We start from the raw sequence: 11,764 nt of genomic DNA, 5'->3' as shown, positions 1-11,764 counted from the left end.
ACACTTTTCTTCCCTTGTTTTTTCATTTATTTTTAGGTAGACAGGTGTGATGCAAACAGTTTCGTCAATATAAGTTTTATAAATGAAGTCAAAGATAAGGCTCTTTGAGAGGTTAGAGTGTGTCCCTGAAGCCCAGAACACTGTAAGACCCACACAGTTAACCCAATATTTTATGTAATTCTTATACACATTAAGTTATAGAGATAAAGGACAGGAATGAACTCCGTAAATATTTAAAATTAGGTTTCCCACATAGAACTAAGAGTTTCCAGACATTTCAGAAAGTCTGCCAAATAGTAAAAGAAGATAAGAAAAGAAACAAATCAAACATAAGTAAATTTTTTTTTAAAAAAAGGCTGGAGAAAGAAGAAAATTATAAGCAAGTCTAAGTTTTTCATAATGACTTCATAATACATTATAACCAGTTCTAAAGACCAAGAATAAATGAAAGAGGGTCAGTTGTGGAGCACAAAGAAAGTTATGGGAAAAACCAAGATGCAAAATAATATTCCTGATTTTTAAAGTTGAGCAAATTCACCTTAACAAGCCACTACAGGCTGCATTTCTTAAAAAGCACAGAGAGTAATCATCTCTTACAGCTATGGGGGCTGGAAGTGGGGCATGAGCAAGTTCACAGGCTGAGTTCCTTAGGTCTGCCTCCTCGGCTTGCAGTGGCCATGTCCTCACTCAGCCTTTCTTCCGAAGAGTCACAGCCCTGGTCCCTGGTGTCGCTTGCTCTTTCCATAAGCATGAGAGTCCTATTAGATTCTATCCCACCCTCATGATAATTGTCTCCTTAAAGGCTTTATAATCCAAATATGGCTACACTGGGTGTTTGGACTTCCACATATGCACTCCATCCATAACAGTGAGTAGTTGGAAACTGGTGGCTGGAGGGGCTGTTATGAGAATAGACTAACGACTGGACCGTGTATTTAAGGAACTTAACCGAAGGGCTTAAAATGCTAACTTTAAGAGAGGGTCTAAACAGACAAAGGTAGAATGAGAAACAAGTTTCAGCAAGGAAAGAAAGGGGCCAATCTTATTATTCTATGAGGTGCGGCCATGGGTGCTGAGAACTGAACTCAGGTCCTCTGCAGGAACAGGGAAAGTTCGTAACCACGGGGCCATCTCTCAGCCCTTGGATGTTACTCCGAATAGGTAAACTAAGAAATGCTGGTAGAAGTAGATTAACTATCCAGAATAACAGGTTAACAAGTTTTAGACATTTTAAAAATGGCTAACCTTACGAAGTATCACTGAAGAGGTCTGTTTTCTTTATTTTATTTTATTTTATTTTTTTATCATAAGTCTTTCCTTACTTTTGCCCATACCGGCATACCTGATTTAAACTTAGAAGCAAAAACAACAACAACAACAACATCAGTAACAGTAACAACAAACCATTAATATACAAAGGAAACATAATTACCATGGCTGCTTAGGTTCTTCTTCGATGTTTTTTTTTTTTTTTTTTTGGTTTTTCGAGACAGGGTTTCTCTGTGGTTTTGGAGCCTGTCCTGGAACTAGCTCTTGTAGACCAGGCTGGTCTCGAACTTACAGAGATCCGCCTGCCTCTGCTTCCCAAGTGCTGGGATTAAAGGCGTGCGCCACCACTGCCGGGCTTCTTCGATGTTTTTTATAAAATTGGGTCACCTTTGGAATTTGAAACTAATAGTTTTAACTTGAATTCTCATTCCCCATTTTCTATTTTCTTTGCAGGAATCTGGGGTAAAGCACAGATTTTATGATCTTGAATTCCTTCTGATATAGGATCTCAGTATGTAGCCAATCCTGGCTTCTAATTTGAACATCCATGACAGCCTCTAACTCATGACCCTGCTGCCCCAGTCTGCCAAGTGCTGGAATTATAGGCATGTGACATGTGATCAGGCTCCTCTGAACCTCTCTTAAATGTACAGTTCAGTAACATTAAATATGTCTTTCCCGGTGTTTGTGTTCATTTTGTCGAATTTTGTCATCCAATTATGATGACCATTGCCCCTGGCAAACAGAGCAACTGTGGCTACCCACCCGAGACTCTCAGAAGGCTGGGTCCGTCAACACTCCCTCATGGAGGGATGGGAAGGCACACGATGCCCACAAAATGTGGTGGTTTGGGTGAGAATGGCCCCCACAGGCCCGTGTGTTTAAATACTTAGTCATCAGCTGGGAGACTGTTTGGGAAAGATTAGATGTGGTCTTGTAGTAGGTGTGTCACCGGGAATGGGCTTTGAGGTTTCTAAAGTCCACTCTAGGCCCAGTGTCTCTCTTTCTCTCTTTCTGCCTGCCTACAGCACAGAATGTAGCTCTCAGCTACTTCTCCGGTGCCATGTCTGTGACACCATGCTCCCTGTCATTATGATAATGGGTTATCATAGTGAAACTGGCTAAGCAAGCTCCTGATTAAATGCCTTCTTTTGTAAGAGTCACTGTGGTCATGGTGTCTCTTCCCAGCAACACAACAGTGACTAAGACACCACGCCCCTCCAGTTGTTGGTATGAGCAGAGTTCTTTGATGGTGTAGCTTCACATAGGTTTGTTACGCCATTATGTAATCCCCCACTAATTCTTCCATAAGTATCCCCAGTTCAGTTCATTGGTTCATGCAGCTAGACTTGGCTGGAAGTGTTTTTTGGCTTCCTGTCTGGCATCTTCACATCTCCCCAGGAAAGGTCATGACGCATTTGACATCCAAACAGGGGCCTGACAGAAACAAAGAGAATGAATCCGAGCCCAATATCTACAGGCAACTGAAGCAGCGGCAGCAACTATACCCGCTGAAGAAGGACACAGTGTATGTACTCAGGCACTTCCTTCTGCTCCCCCAATACACTGTCCAGTCCCCCCAGTGTATTGGATGGTGTCATTCAAATTCTGAGTGGGTCTTACCAACCCAACGTGCTGATCCACATGCTATGTTTCCCAATAAATAACATAAACGTGCCCACAAATATGCTTTGCCAGTTTTCTAGATGTAATTCAATGCAGTCAATAACCAAAAATAACTAAAATACTATATATTATAGAATCAGAACATCACATAGTACATAAATACGACATTTATACTACAAAATCTCTAGAGAGGAATTCTGGGTAAGACTGTGTTAAAAGTTGTCTTCATGCAATGCGATGAAGATGAACCAGGGAAAGGAGTAGACACTACTCCAAAAAGGGATGGGAAGAGCTCTCAAAATCCCAAAGAGGTGGTAGGACAGCTGATAAGCATGGGTAAACAGAAGGGGCAGCGCAGCAGAGAGAAGTAAACCGTGCCAAGCACAGCTCCAACTGTGTGGCTGCCCAACAGGGAGAGGGGCCACAGTCTCACTCCAGAGATAAGCCAGGTAGCCTCAGTGAAGAGTCTGGCGGTCCTACCCACAGGACAAGCCCCTGGTTCTCTAGGCCTCAGCTCCAGCTGTGGTTTTGGTGAGACAGTGACTCCACTTGTGGGATGCATCAGCAGAGAAGGAATTCCATTTTGTCACCGCCCTGGTCTTAGCGGGCTGTGGCCAGATGCCATCTAAGAGGGAACCGATTGTTTAAAACTGATCTACTCTGGAGCCCTGAGATCCGTGAACAATCCTAAGTCAGCAAGCTGCAAGCCTACCCTCCATAGCCCTGAGAGAGATGGAGAGATGTGCATGGGGGGAGCGGTCAGGGACAGCATCAGGACCGGATGTTGGCAAGCCAAACAGAGCAGGCAGTGTGAGGTGAGGCTCAGGCAGAGAAGGGCACAGAGGGAGGTAGCCCCACGCTCGATGATCAGAGGCAAACCCCACTAACTGATAGTTCCAAGTCTGAGGCCATTAGGTGGATCCATGGCTAAAGCCACCCATCCGCCATGAGGTTCCCTGCTGTAGAGAACAGGATCTCTTGAGTTGTACACTGCTACTCCCTGCCAGCAGAGTGATTTAATGCTCAGTGTGTCTTGAAATCATGGAGGCAGCTCTGCCTGTACCCGTCTCAGTGCTACATCTGCTTCCTCTATTCCAGAACACTGGGAGGACTCTGCACACCAGTTAGAACATGAGCTATGACCGGGTGTACAAAGCAGAGAATACTGGCAGGGTGGGAGACCCTTCCCAGACTGTGATTGCAAAGACAGAGCATGGCCAGCTGAGGCCTCTGCTATGCAAAGAAAGCAAGCTGCTAAGATGAAGACAATTCTGGCAGCCACTTGACACTGGTCCAGGGCGGGCTTAGCACCAGCGGATGTCACAAGAAATAAGAGAGCCCGCAGTCTGAGCTGGGGTTTATGTCATAGCTCATGTCCATTTGACAGTTTCTAATCTCTGAAAACTCAGAAAGTGCCAACACTTCTTCTCTCTCCCTTTTGGGGGCTGGGGTCCTTTTGATTTCCTTTTTATTGCACTTGTAGCCGCTCTTAATCCTACTGTTCAAAAACATGCTCATGTTTTTATTACATTCCCCTTTTTATGTTCTCTAATTCTGTTTATTCATGTCTTTATTCTTGAATTTTCTTTCTCCTTTGTGTGTTTTTTCAATTATTATTATTATTACTAAACATTTAGTAGTATTTTGATTTTGTCTTACCATTACTGGCTATAGAAATTGTTTCTAATTTTTATTTCCCTTCTCTCATTTCTCTAATTTTGCTGAAGAACTTACATTCCTTTTGATTGTGTGTTTGATGTTTATATGTGAGGGAGATCATGCATGTGGAGGTCAGAGGACAGCTTTCGGGGGTCAGTGCTTTCCCTTCACTGTGGGTCCTAGGGATCGAACTCACGTTGTTAGGCTTGCGTGAGGATCAATCACTGTGATGACTGATCAATGTGACTACATCTGGAATCAACTGAAACTCAAGCAGCTGGGTATGCCCGTGAAGGACTTTTCTTGGACCATTGGAGGTTGTAAGAATCACCCTAAGGCTGGGCCATACTTGGGCAACTCACACAGAAGACCATGAAAGAAGGAAGAGGGACGTTTCTGCTTCTTTCCTTCTTGTCCTCACTTTTGTTGTTAATTTAATCTATCCTGTCCTGCTGTTGAGACATCTCTTCCCTGGTATTAGAGCCTGTTTCTTTGGGATTCCATTGTATACCAAAGACCAGCCTCATGGACTGAACAACTGTCAGATTCTTGGCCTTTCTGTAGGTAGACAGTAATTGCTGGACTAGCCAGACCACAGCCTGTAAGTCACTCCAACTAATTCACTTTTAACAGACATGGATTCATCCTAGCAGTTCTGTTCTTCAGAGCCCTTGCTAATCTCGCCACTGCTACTGTCATTGACTCTAGCTTCTTTAACCTTTCAGTGTGGACTGAAGACCAGTGGTTCACCAAGAGTCAAGGTCTTCAGGGCCAGATTTGGCTGCTGAGGTCTCTAGCCTCACAGACTGAGTAACTCTTGGGTTCTTAGCCTGTCCGGTGGGAAGATAGGCATTGCTCAATTACCTAGACTGTATTATGTATGCCAATCTAATAAATCCCCCACTTTGCTCACAGCTGTTTTATTAGTTTTGTGCCTCTGGAGAGCCCAGGTAAAATGCTGGATGTTGAATTCAGAGGTTCAAGTATAAACGTGCTCTGTGAAGATACAAACAAAGAGATGAATGAAGTGAGAAAATCAATCCAGGACCTGGGAAGGGAAGCCAGTAATATACATGTGGAAGTCAGGGATGAAGATCAGGAATGTGGGTGAGAAAGTGTCCTCTCTGGTGCAAGGATAGGCAGTGTCCTCACTGGCTGCAGGGTTATGCATGTCCTCACTGGCTGCAGGGTCATACAGTATCCCCACTGACTGCAGGGTAGGCAGTGTCCCCACTGGCTGCAAGGGTGTACAGTGCCAGGGTAGGCACTGACTTTCACTGGTTGCAGGGTTATGCATTGACCCCGGCTAGGTCTGCTTCAAAACACCTTTCTTCCCTGTTAATCTAAGTCCTCTCCCAGATTTTCCTGTCAGGGAATAACAGAGATCCACTTGTCCTTGGAACAGAGTGCCTCTGGATTGTGGATTAAGTCTCTGATACATAGAAACATCTTGTCAGAAGTAGAAGAAAATGGCACCAACCTACAGAGATGAGGGATGAAGGCAGATAGAGTCTGACATGAGTAATATCTGGATTAAGCAGCCACTGAGCATGCCTGTGAGTGGTTACCCATGGGCTGAGGGCCTGAAGCGAACATAAAAGAGACCGTGAGTGGAGTGTGGGCATCTGTGCCTCACTGCTCCCTGGCTGTGGGCATCATATGACCCAGCATCACAAGCCCTTGCCTCCATGACCTCCTCAACATGATAGACTATTCCATTAACTGTGAGCTGAAACAAACCCCTTCTCCATTCAGTTCCCTCTTGTCAGCTCTTTAGTCAGAGCAAGGGGGACATTGCCTAATACACCATCCACTCTGGAAGCTTCTCAAAGGCCAACTCAGCAGTTCCTCCTTGCTTCCGCGAGCTGTTCTGGCATCTTCTCTGTAGTTTCTCTGCCTCTTGTGTGGGGTCAGTTCTGGATATTTGTAATCAAAAGATCTCAAGCTAACACCCATTCTTTGAGCTCTTCGTGTACACCAGGACCTCTTTACATGCTTGTTAAAACACCCTGTGTTCTTGCTGCACGTGGCTCTCCGGATCTATTTCATGCCCGTCTCTTCGCCATGACACTGACTGTGTTTCTACCGTCCGCTAACTTTAACCCAGCACACAGAGTCCTGTTTTACATATAGCAAGCCCTCAAACACTTGGCAGACTAATAAATAAACAACTTTCTGGCTAATTAGGTATGAAGTAGGGAAGGAAGGGAACAGATTTCTTGGCTTTGTCTGGAGGGTAGGCATGGTATCACAGACTTAAACTGAGAACACATGAGGAAGAGCCTGGGTAGGATTTGGAAGAACACGAGCTAGGTTTTGGACAAGAATTTGGGCTCACATGGCACATTCACCACGGCTTTGTAGCCAGCAGTGGGCTTGTCTATGCTTAGTTTAGCAGACAGACAAGGTTGGAGATCTGATTAGGGAGGTGTTAGCAAGGTATGTCAGAAGCTTGGGGGGAATGACACCCTACGTGAGTATACAATTCAGGAGAGAACCGGCAACTGAAAAGGGACTCCAAGGAAACCCCCCTCAGTTGTTCTAGATCTGGAGCTGAATCCTGGCTCCCAGAGTTTGCCTCTTTCCTATCTCCCTACAGGGCCAGGAGAATCACTAGCCACCAAGTCTATTCTTGAGTGGAGAGTCTTAGGGGGAGATGCTGTGAACTGAGCCCAGCACATTGACCTTTGGGCAAACAAGGCCCTCCAGAGCAGGGTAGAGTTTCACCTCCACATGGCCCCTGACTCTGTTGTCCATCCAGGGGCTGTCTTAAAGCATGTAATATGTGCCAGGAGCCTCAGAAGCATGTCTATATGTAGGCAAGGTTAATATTTAGCTTTCTTGGCTATAAAGTATTATTGTGCCCACTTTACAAACAGATCAGAAACTTGGGATGGTCACACAACTTACCCTGGATCGGACATTTGGCAGCTGTCCTGCCAGAACTGGAAACCTTCGTCTCTGCAGACAGGTTTTCTTTTCATCTGTCTTATGCCCTATGGAGAGGAGGGGGTGGATTTAACTATTGAACACTATTGGAACAAAAGGTCTCCTAGGGCAGGCAGCAGCCTGAACAGTAACTGTTTGCCAGTCCTCGCCAAGCCTCCTCACAGGCAATTGAGGTCAAGCTGCAAAGACACCTGGTGTGGGAGTCTTTCTCTGGAGTGCCACCAGCTACATCTGTGTCACAAGTTCCAGTAACTCCTGCTCCAGAGCAGGTGCCGGCTGGGCCGGTCTTCACCGTAGCTTCCCCTGCTTCTCTTTGCCCACTCCCAGAGAACCATGGGAATTAGGGATCCAGCACTAGGTACTGAAATGCACTTTCTCTCTCTCTCTCTCTCTCTCTCTCTCTCTCTCTCTCTTTCTCTCTCTCTCTCTCCTTCCTCCCCCTCTCTCTCCTTCTTCCCCCTCCTCCTCTTTGTTTTCCTCTCTCCTCCTGTTTCTCCCCAATTCCTCCTCTTCCTCTATGGTTCAGTCTCTTACCGTGCAGTCCAGGCTACTCTTGAGCTCGCTATGTGGTCCAAGTTGCCTAAAACCCACAATTCTTTTGCCTTCATCTCCCAGGTGCTGGGCTGGCAGATGTTCCCCACCATGCCCAGCCAAGATGATTAGTTCCTTAGGAGAGGTAAGTGGAAGTGTTCCTTAGGAGAGGTAAGGTTTCTAAAGGCTTAAAATTAGCAGAGATCTCCGCCCCCACCAAAATCTCCTAGAAACAAAACCAAAACTCTGGAAAATGAGCTTGGCTTCAAGTACACTTTGGATGCCATTGCTGATCTACAGCCAGTCTATGAGCTTAGATCCATAAAACCTGTAACTGGGTTTCCTCTGAGTATAACCACATCTGGCGTATTTGGACACAAGCCGTCTTCAGGCAGGGGAAGGATAAAAAAACAGGAGAGGAAAGGGGATTCCCATATTTTTCCTTGAGATTTCTAAGAAAACAAAAATTATTTTCAGAAAAAGAAACACCTCACACCCTCTAGATACTGCCCCCTGCCAACTTCTTATGGTGACACAGAAAACTGATCCCGGTCAGTATGCACCATACAGTCCCATGCTGGGGGAAATAGAACATTACCCATCTCGTCCCCTACCCCTGGCCACGGCTAACTAGGCAAAGAGTAGCTTCACAGTTTATCAAGGGCCAGCATACCCAGAATAGCACCCTTTCCAAAAGCAAGGAGAATACGCGTCCCGGGTAAGACTCTCAATCTAAAGCTTCTAGCTAAGATGAACAGACCAATGTCTTAGCACAATTCTCACCCTCATTTTATATATTCATAATTTAGCAGATATTTCCTGGTCTTCTTCCCTGCTGGCAGTCCCAGAAGACGGAAGTAGACATGTAATATGCTACAGTGTTCTCGCAGACCTCGCCGCCTGGTGGGAGCAGCTGCCCAGCAAATGACCCATTCTAGCAGAGAGAGCGGCGAGGTCAGTGATGGAGATGTGTCCCAGAGGCTGCTCCGACACTCACACTGGGTGCAGAGTGGGGACAGAGCCAGGGAAGACTTCCCGGGGGGGAGGCTTCCCTGCATTGGGTTCTATTGGACCGAAGAAATAAAACCAGGCAAAGTGGAGAGAAGGCATTGTGAGCCCAGCGAGTAGCAGAGGAAAACAAAAGCAAACGAAAGGAACGGCTCTTGGCACTTCTTCGGAGCTAGCAAAGGCCAAGTGTACCTTGAACCATGAGTAAGGACAGACAATAGAAAAGGTGAAGTTTGAGCAGAAGGCAGCGGCTCGTGATGGAGGGATGTATTGTGCGATTTTCTTTGTAGTTAGTGATGTTTTCAGGAAAGGACAAAGCATGCTGCATTGCAGGTCTCCTGAGTCACGTGGGCTCTGCCGGACTGTTTGACTCCACTACCGTAGCACGAAAGTAGCTGCGGTCTAAGGATAAAGCAATGACCGTGTTCCAGGAAAACTACTTGCAGAAATAGGCAGTAAACTGGGTTGGCCTGTGGGCCAGTCTGCAAATCCCCGCGGTCACTCAGTCATCCAGGAACAGGCGGGCCAGCTCATCTCCATTTGCCCAAAGCTTCTTAAACGCTTAGCTCTAAATGTCTCAAACCTTGGAGGCTCTCAAGTCCTAAGTAACCAAGGACAGTTGATTACCTCCCCTAGGAGCTCGACTAAAAAGTACAGACTCTTAACATCGCCTGCTGAGTCAATGAACCCCAGCCTGGAGCTGGGAGAGATCTGGGGGATGAGACTGGCTCTCCAGGCAGGAAATCATTCCTCCACGCCCCTACCTAGTTATCATGAGGGTGCAGTCAGTGTGGCCCTTTAAGAAAGTGAACTCAACTGGGTAATAACTCTTTATTGTTTTTATTGAGCTATAATTTTTCTCTTCTTCCCTCCCTTCCTCTCCCCTCCCCTTCAACTCTCTCCCATGGTCTCCATGTTCCCAATTTACTCAGGAGATCTTGTCTTTTTCTACTTCCATGTATGTCTCTCTCAGGGTCTTCTTTGTTGTCTAGGTTTTCTGGGATTGTGATTTGTAGGTTGGTTTTCTTTGCTTTATGTCTAAAAGCCACTATGAGTGAATACATGTGATATTTGTCTTTCTGTGTCTGGGTTACCTCACTCAATATGATGTTTTCTAGATCCATCCATTTGCCTGCAAATTTCAAGATGCCATTAATTTTTCTGTGTAGTACTCCATTGTGTAAATATACCACATCTTCTTTACCCATTCTTTGGCTCAGTGGCATTTAAATTGTTTCCAGATTCTGGCTATGACAAACAATGCTGCTATGAACATAGTTGAGCACATGTCCTTGTGATATAATTGAGCATCCTTTGGGTATATACCCAATAGTGGTATTGCTGGGTCGTGAGGAAGGTTGTTTCCTAATTTTCTGAGAAATCACCATACTGATTTCCAAAGTGACTGTATCAGTTTGCACTCCCACCAGCAATGCAGGGGTGTTCCCTTTACCCTGCATCCTCTCCAACATAAGCTGTGGATAATAACTCTTGGTATGAGGCTAGGCATTTATGCAAAAAGCTCTTTGCTAAGGAACCTCGGCACCATGAACAGAGAAAGATTCCTTGGGCAGATCACAGGAAGAGATGAACCAGATGGGGTCCCCGCGCCCCCACCTTCTTCACTGTCTAAAAGCACCACGCCCAGGTCAGTGTGCCTCCCAGAAATGAAGAAGGGAATAAATCCTGCACCGGAGTCGCAGCTATGTGTTCCACTAAGGCACACATATAGATAACCAAGAGCAAACAGAGATAAACTTTGTGTCCCAGATACCAAGTTTTGGAAGCTGGTCACGGCCGGCCCTTATCAGCAATAAGCCTACAACGCCAGATCTGAAAATTTCCTTTCTCAAGCAGCAGGTGTCTGAGTTCTGCTCACAAACGGCAGCTGTTTGGTTGAAGCAAACAGAGTTTACTCCCCTGCTTCCCTCAACCAGTCCCTTTCCGAGTCAACTCTGCAGCCGTGGGGGAATTTTCCACTTGATTGCAAGTGGTGTTTGCTCTCGTCTGGACTGTTCCTTTCCGATGCAGGTGAGTCTTATTCCGAGAACATCAATACATGGGAACTCACATTCACAGTCCAGATAACTTGAACTGCATACAGAGCCTGAATGTTTAAAAGCGGCGTTCACTTGCATGGTGCGGCTTTTTTTTTTTTTTTTTGGCTTAATGAGCTACTAGGCATATAAGCATCTCAAGCCATCAGAAATGAAGACAAAATACATTTTTGAGGCAATTGAAAGAAGCCTTGTGGAGGTGAGTGGCCGGGCTTGGTGGTGATATTACAACAGTGCCCGAGTCAAAGCAGGGCACATGGAACCCTTGTTTGTGCTCGGTAGACGTGTAACTTTGGACATGCTGTCATCCCATTTGTGAGCATCCCTGTACATTGTTAAGCACCAAACATCTTTCATTTTGAGTACTTTGAAGCAGGAGTAAAAATTAACGCACCTCTATAGGACTGTTGCAAAGACTACCTAAAGTATTGCATAGAAAGCGCATACGGTCAGCCCATGATAAAGGATGCTAATCTCACCCATCTTCGACGAGTTGCTTTAGCTCTATAGGCCCACATGCTTCTCATTAGTGGAACAAGGGAGTTGATCTCCAGAGTTAATTTCTATGTTAATCACAAAACCTCTTGCCCATGTAGAGAAATGAAAGAAGGGAGAGAAGGGCTTTGTGGACATCGCAGCTCAGGAACAGCTTCTAGGGATGCAGC

At 45.7% G+C, this 11,764-nt stretch overlaps 1 long non-coding RNA gene across 1 annotated transcript; it reads right to left on the bottom strand.

Moving 5' to 3' along the window:
* Window positions 1–2,601: 2,601 nt before the first annotated feature.
* Window positions 2,602–8,882, bottom strand: LOC121437831. The gene is made up of 3 exons (XR_005973013.1): window positions 8,818–8,882; window positions 7,465–7,550; window positions 2,602–2,706 (listed from the first exon to the last, which is right to left on the bottom strand). It is a non-coding gene; the product is annotated as an uncharacterized LOC121437831 (long non-coding RNA).
* Between the last annotated feature and the right edge of the window lie 2,882 nt (window positions 8,883–11,764).

The sequence above is a fragment of the Microtus oregoni genome, unplaced genomic scaffold (assembly GCF_018167655.1).
Source record: "Microtus oregoni isolate MIOR12 unplaced genomic scaffold, Mior012 000054F_ref0000373, whole genome shotgun sequence".
Lineage (NCBI taxonomy): Eukaryota > Metazoa > Chordata > Mammalia > Rodentia > Cricetidae > Microtus > Microtus oregoni.
The sequence above is the reverse complement of the archived record's forward strand: the minus strand, read 5'-3'. Positions and strand labels throughout refer to the sequence as shown.